This window comes from Emys orbicularis, chromosome 17 (genome assembly GCF_028017835.1).
Source record: "Emys orbicularis isolate rEmyOrb1 chromosome 17, rEmyOrb1.hap1, whole genome shotgun sequence".
In the NCBI taxonomy this organism is placed as follows: domain Eukaryota; kingdom Metazoa; phylum Chordata; order Testudines; family Emydidae; genus Emys; species Emys orbicularis.
In genome coordinates this window covers 13,323,849-13,330,690 of record NC_088699.1, presented here as the reverse complement: position 1 = coordinate 13,330,690, position 6,842 = coordinate 13,323,849, and the positions used below count along the sequence as shown (strand labels likewise).

The window sequence follows — 6,842 nt, the reverse complement described above, 5'->3', positions numbered from 1 at the left end:
GGTGCCTGGGGGCGACACCTCCCATCACCGCGCTCTGCAGCACAACCCTTCCCCCCCGTCCCACCCACACGTGTAAAAAGGCAAGTGAGCGATGGGGCGTGAGCCCCTGCCCCCCTTTCCAGGGGAAGGAAGGGGGCTGCCGTGGGGCCGGGATCCTCTGCCCGCCACCAGCCCCGCCCATCAGGGGACAGGCCACGCCCCCTCCTCCGGTCCTGCCCTTCGTCCGGGCCCTCGTTCGGCCGGTCGGAGGAGCGCGTGACGCGGCACGTAGCGCGAGGGGCAAGAGGCGGGGCCTGTGGCTCATCCAGGGCGGGGCTGCGCATCCCTTCGACGGCCTCCGCAGCTGGGGAGCCGCTACCGCAGGTGAGGGGGAGGGCACGCGGCAGCCCCGTCCGTTGGGGGGTGAGGGGCACCCCCGGCTCCCGCTGGGCTCTGCCCAGGAGGGGAGAAGAGGCCACAGCCCGTCTCCGCCCAGCCGGGGCCCGTGTGCCCACCCCCCGGCCTCCCCCACAAGGGGCTGTGGCAGACTCAGACGTGAGGGGCTGGGCGGGCGGTTAGCCCGGGGCCGGGCCAGCCGAGCACCCGGGACGAGTGGACAGCAAATGCCCATCACTGGTTATTGCTCCAGCCCTAGGGGGGTGTTTCTAGCTGGGCTCCTGAAATGTGGGAGATCTGTGCAGAGTCTCCCCTCCCCTCCCCTCCCCAAAGCCTGTATAGCTGCAGCCCCACTGCGTAAGGGTCACTATTCACCTGCATATACTTGGGGGGGGTGTCCTGTGCTGCAGTGAGTGCCTTTCTCCACCTGGATGTAATCCGAGTCATTTACCAGGGATGTTTTCTACCTCGTGATAGTGTGATACCTGCAGCCAGATGGGTAGATCTAGTAGTGCTTTTCTAATTGCTTAAAAAGAAAAAAAAAAAAGGTAGCCCCAATGTGATGATGGATGTAGTTGTGGCAGGTAGCTGTTTATTTTGCTTCTTAAAAAGCTGTCACCCCCAAGCATCTCAGTGAGGAAAGTTGCAATCGGGTCTGACAAAATCAAAATTGAAACTCTATTTGAAAGGTCTAATTGAAACACAGACCAAAATCCTTCAGCTGAGACCATTACTCCCAAAACTGCCTTAAAATTGCTGCCTGGCAAGTGGGAAACACTCCCTGGAAAGGCCTGTTAGAGCTGTAACAGGTGTCTTACAAACAAACAAAAAATAGGTTACTTTGGACTATTGCCACCAGGTGGCATAAGCATGGCTGTCACAGTACACTCGCCCATTCCTGACTTTTACGAACAGTGCTGCTCCTAAAGATTGTAAGTGTCAATCTGTCAGGTGAAAAAAATAGTTTTGTAGCGAGAGCTGTGGAAGGGGACAATGTTCAGGCTTCTGGTGTTAGTTATTGTTTCTGTAAACAAATACAGAATGGGAAATACACACGGGCAGACTTCATCTGTTCTCTGGCATTCTCTGGTTAGTTTGGATAATCTCTACTTCTCAATGCAATTTCCCACTTAGGGAGGTTACTGCTGGTGATGCTGCTTCCAGTCATATCCACTTACACAGTATATCTTTGTTTTAAACTGTTCCGCCTGGTCCAACCAGACAGAATTAATTCATGGTATGTGTGCAGGATACCCTTTTGTCTTTCGCTAAGCATGTCTCATGTACCCCGGCCTTTACATTTACAATCAGTTATATTACTGACATGTTAAACTGATTTGTAGCATTCTGCTTACCACATCTCAGGGGTTCCTTGGCTGTTTTGAGAATATTCTCACTTATTTGGGGGTAGCTTTGCTTTCTCAGACTATGATAACTCTTCTTCTCCAATTTCTCTTCTCTGCTCAGTACACACAAACCCTTGACTATAGGGGACTCATTTCAAAAGTTACTCCTGATCTTCCAGTAGGCTGCTGTTCAGCCATGCACAGAGTTCTGTCCCTGCAAAAACCAAGGTTCCCTTGAAATCTACTAAATCCTCTTAAAATTCAGTGCAGAATACTTTTTTACGTTTGAATAGCAGTGCTCTGGAAATAGGGTTGTAAAATGAACAGGCTAACTGCTCCCTTGGGTTAACTTCACAAATGATACTGGATTCTACCCTGTTTATTATATCATTTTTCATGTACATAACTTCACTGACACCACACCTCAGGAGTGCTCTGACTCAGAAGCAGTTATTTAAACCAATCTGAAAAGAGCTGAGAAAACAGCAGTTGTGATAGCGGTTGCATGAAACACTACACATACTTCTCCTTTAATCTGGGTAATAATAGAAGGTGAGACAGTACTAGGAATGTTGTCTTCCCTAGAGAATTAAACAAAACTAGCAAGACAGGCTCATTCAATAACTCTGAGATTAGAAAAAACCCATATCTAGGAGGAAAATGTCAGCTAACAAGTTATGGGGAAGTAATCTTGTCCACTAAATGGAACAGCAGTTTGTAAATTGGGAGGATGTTCTTTATAATTGGATTAATTAGAAGAGACTAAGGTATCTGATGCCTAATTTAGAACAATGATACATCTTATTAATGAAGTGTCTCCATTAATTTTCTTTACTAGATTTGGCCTTAGTATGATGTACTTGAAAAATTAAAAGGGCACCAGCTACTTAATTTCGGTCCAAAATCTGTTGTTGTTTTTTTATGTTAAAAAAAGGGTGATTTACAAACCTAATGTGAACATACTTTTTTGAAATAATGAAAATATTTTTCAGTTAAACTATTAAAGCAGGATTTTATGAAGGGAGGAGGAGTTTGGGAGCGAATTACTTATTCCCCTGCACGGCTATGAACCCAAACGCGAGAGCATTGGCTTAGTGCCTGAGAATCAGAAAGTGTAACCACCAATTCAGAAAGATTTGCTTATCTTTTTTCTTTTAGGCAGACTTCTTGTTCCAGTGCTGGTCAACAGTGATAGTGATGTCACTAGTCCATTGCATGCAGGGATGTCTGAGGGTGAGCAGGAAATGAAGCAGCTTTAGACAGTAACTTCAGCTGCCTATAAATGAACATCAAAACGCAGGTTAAACAAAATAAGAACATCATTTTAATTTTTTTCTTCTGATCATTTATTTGAGTATTCATCTTCTTTCACTAATGACTGAAACATCTTACTAACAAAATCAATCTGTTCACCCATTTAAAAAGACAAAATAAATGTTATTACAAATCCTTGTTCTTGGGCTCTGATGATGTATACTGAGCTTCACTATAGAGGCAATTGTATTGCTGGAAAGTTCGAATGGAAATGCTAGTTTTGTAGCCAAGGTTTTCAAACTTGGGTGCCTAAATGAGAACACCAAATTCCACAACTGAGCAGTGTAACAGGATGCTGTGGAGGCATATTAAATACTCATTTTAGAGATAAAATGGAAATAAACATAGAACTAGACTCCCAAACATAGGTGCCCAAGTTTCAAAATTGGGTTCAAAGTCTGAATGTTATCGCTGTGAGTAATCCTATAAGTGACAAGGACTAAGGTAATATCAGTATTTACCTGATTAGAATCAACTGGGATAGGTTCTGCCAATTTTCCTTTGACTGACAACTAGTGAAAATTGATCCTTAAATAATAGATTGATGGACTGTCACTGTTGGATTGCTATTATATGTCTGGATAGAAGCATACTTTTATCTTTCTCTTTCTAACATTTTTTCTTCTAAAGTTTGAATGATAAAAGTTGATTAAAGGCCTTTGGAGATGCAGTAGGGAAGTAGCAGAGAAACACTCGCAATAATTTCTCCTTCTCAAAGCCTTACTTTATTGGAAAGAGGGGAATTTTTAATGAGCTTTTGTCGCTATTGGTACTTCACAAATTATGATATTCCATGATTATCCAAAATCCATTCTGTCTCCCTGAATCTGACATTCATATAGAATCTGAATTTTGTTAATTCAAAACAGACTCCAGTGATCTGAAAGTTTTGGGAGTCCCCTGAGAAATGTGGATAATTAGCGGTTATCAGTAATAACTGTACCTTATTATCTCAGCTTCTGTGAGATAAGAACTGGGAATATAGCAGCCAAAGCACTGGCTTTCAAATGGCAGTGTTATAAATAATACATTACATGTAAATAAGATTGAAAATCCTTGTGTGGCACTGTGCAAAATGTAACCATGTAGCTGAAGGCTCTTGCAAGCCACTGTGCAGTGTTAGGCATGTGAAGAAATTATCATTGAAGGAGTCGCTACCAAAATTCTTTTTAGCTTGAACACTCTTGTGCATTTGGGGTGTGTGCAGTGCACATAACTTTTGAGTATCGGTTGTATTAGATTAAAAATAGGTCTTTATTTCATAACAAGATTTAAAATAATTGCCAAAGGCAAGTCATTCTACCTTCATATATTTGGCTGTGCATTTTATATTGTGATGAAAAGAGGGTTATGTAATGAAAACTCATCATCTTTGTAGTTCTAGGATGTTTTCCTAATTACAGTCAGCGCCCATTTCTACCATTTGCAGCGCAGATGTTTCTTATTGTGCATATGAGTAATATGCGGCATGGTCTCTAGGCCGGTCCTGTTTATCAGACCAAGAAAGACGCTACAATCTGATAAAGCAACAAACCCATTTTCTATTCTCAGAGGCCATATGCTCTGTGTAACTGAGGTTGGATCGTCTTAGTAAAAAAGATTTTTAAAAAATTGTGTAGTCTGATCAGCTAAACACCACTGCCAAGGAAATGGAGTCTAATTTGTCTTTGCAGGGTCTGTCTGTATAACTCTGCCAGCGATGGAAATAGTCTTTTTTAGAGTTTTATTCTTCTGCCCATCTCCTGAGTATCTGAGCACCTTCCATGTAAGATCAATAGCAATAATAATACCACTAGCCCTTATTTATCATTTTTCATTTATACATCTTGGAGCACTGTACAAAACAGGTCAATATCATTATCCTCATTTTGCAGATGGAGCAAACAGAGACAAAACAGAGGCATAGAGCGGTATGATGATGTGCTCAAGGTCACTTAGCTGGCCAATGGCAGAGCCAGGAATAGAACCAGGTCTCCTGACTCCCAGGCTAGTGCTCCATCCATTAGGCAACAGTGCCTTGTAGTGCTCAACAGTGAAGTCCCAAGTGGACTTCATGGATTCATTTCTCCCTTTCAAGGGTCAAAATTCTCTTAGGAGTAAGGGGCTTTTTTGTGGGGGTGGAGGGTTCATCAGAATTTGGGAATCAATGTGGTGTCTGAATTGTGAGTTTCACTTGTGGGGCAAAATCATTTAATAAAAAAAAAAAAAAGAACATTTTGTAATGTTTCCTGAAGATGGTCAGACTCTGGATTCACTTGATCTCCTCTGGAAGATTGTTGCATAGTTGTATCCCCTCGGTAGAGAATGGCTTGTCCCCAGCTCTCACATTGCAGACCATGAAGTCCAAAACACAATGTTCCAGAGGAGCGCAGTTGTTGCAGTGGTTCCAGGGCCGTCCTTACCCATACGCAAAGTATGCAGCTGCGTCCGCCTCTTCCCCAGGGCCTCCGCCCCAGCTTCGCCCCAGCCCCACCTCTTCCCGCCCCCACTCCACCCCTTCCCCAAAGCCCCCGCCTCTTCCCACCCCCCACTCCCCTGAGGACTGAAGCAGGGCCAGGCCTGCACTCACCGGTGGCGGGAAGTGCAGCGACCCGGCCCTGGCTGCGCCGCCGGTGAATGCTGGGGGGTGGTTCCCCCCTGTCCTCCAAGCCAGCCACCCGCCCCCTGCGGAGGCCTGGGGCCAGCCCTTCCCCCACACAGAGGCCTGCCCCGCCACCCCCCCCACAGTGGGGGCTGTGTAGGGCCCCAAAATAGCTAGGACAGCCCAGAATGGTTAATAGATTGAAATTCTGTTTTTGCAGTAACTTGGGCTTAATCTGTTAATTGCTTTGAAAATTATGAGCAAGGCCTTAAACTGGCATTGGAAGCTTTCTGGGAGCCAGAGGAGGAACTTGAGCAAAGGCCTGATGTACTCAGCGTGGCCTGGGCTTTAGGCATTCTGCGGGCTTGTCTACACTACAAAGTTAAGTTGACATACAGCCCCCGCAGTAATTAAAGCGGTGGCTCACGTCCACACTTGGTCCTTCTGTCAGTGGTGTGTGTTCTCATCAAGAGCTCTGCCACCCACTGAAGTGGGGCATTGTGGGACACTGACAGCTGGAGCCCAGCAGCCTTGGGGGGTGGGAGAGGCAACTGTGAGTCTGCGCCCGGCTGGCAGCTTGGGCTGTCGGTGCCGGGGCAGGGGGGGAGAGCTCCAGCTGTCAGCCCCACTTGGGGCCGACAGCCAATGGGCAGTGTAAGTAACATAGCGTCTATACAAACACTGTGTCACCCTCACTACATTGACAAAAGCATTAGGCCTCTTGTGGAGGTGGAGTTACTATGTCAGTGTAATGGGGGACTTACTTTGGCGGAAGCAGCATTCTAGTGTAGACACTGTCATGATTAGGTCATGATTAGTAAGCCACCTTGTATTGACCTAATTCTGTAGTGTAGACCAGGCCTGACAACACGCATAACTAGGCTTGTGAGGTCTTATACTCCACTCCTCAGCATTTCTGTTTTATCTGATCACTTCCAAAATTGAAGGGAATGTTCTAGGCATTGATGGATATAATCCTTTGATTTTGGGTAAATTCAGAAAACTGGAAGGAGAAAATGGGGGACACACGGCGCCTCCGGCATCTGGTTAGTCCACGTATCAGGTTCAACCAGTTCTGTAATTGTCTATAAACAACTGGCTGATGTCAGCCATTACACCTTCAGGCAAAACTATACCCCATTTCAAGTCTGTCCATCCTCCCAATAGAATTTGAAAGTTTGACACCTGGAGAAAAGAGAGGAAGGCGGTAGGGTGAAAATGGGGGA

General features: G+C 45.4%; 1 protein-coding gene across 1 annotated transcript in view; it reads left to right on the top strand.

The window, feature by feature from the left end:
* The first annotated feature begins 306 nt into the window (after nt 1-306).
* RABGEF1 (RAB guanine nucleotide exchange factor 1) overlaps nt 307-6,842 on the top strand; it is a 69,280-nt gene continuing 62,744 nt past the window's right edge. The window contains exons 1-2 of the mRNA XM_065418513.1: nt 307-363; nt 2,880-3,021. The gene's annotated coding sequence lies outside the window, so the exon portion shown is untranslated. The remainder of the gene's footprint in view (nt 364-2,879; nt 3,022-6,842) is intronic.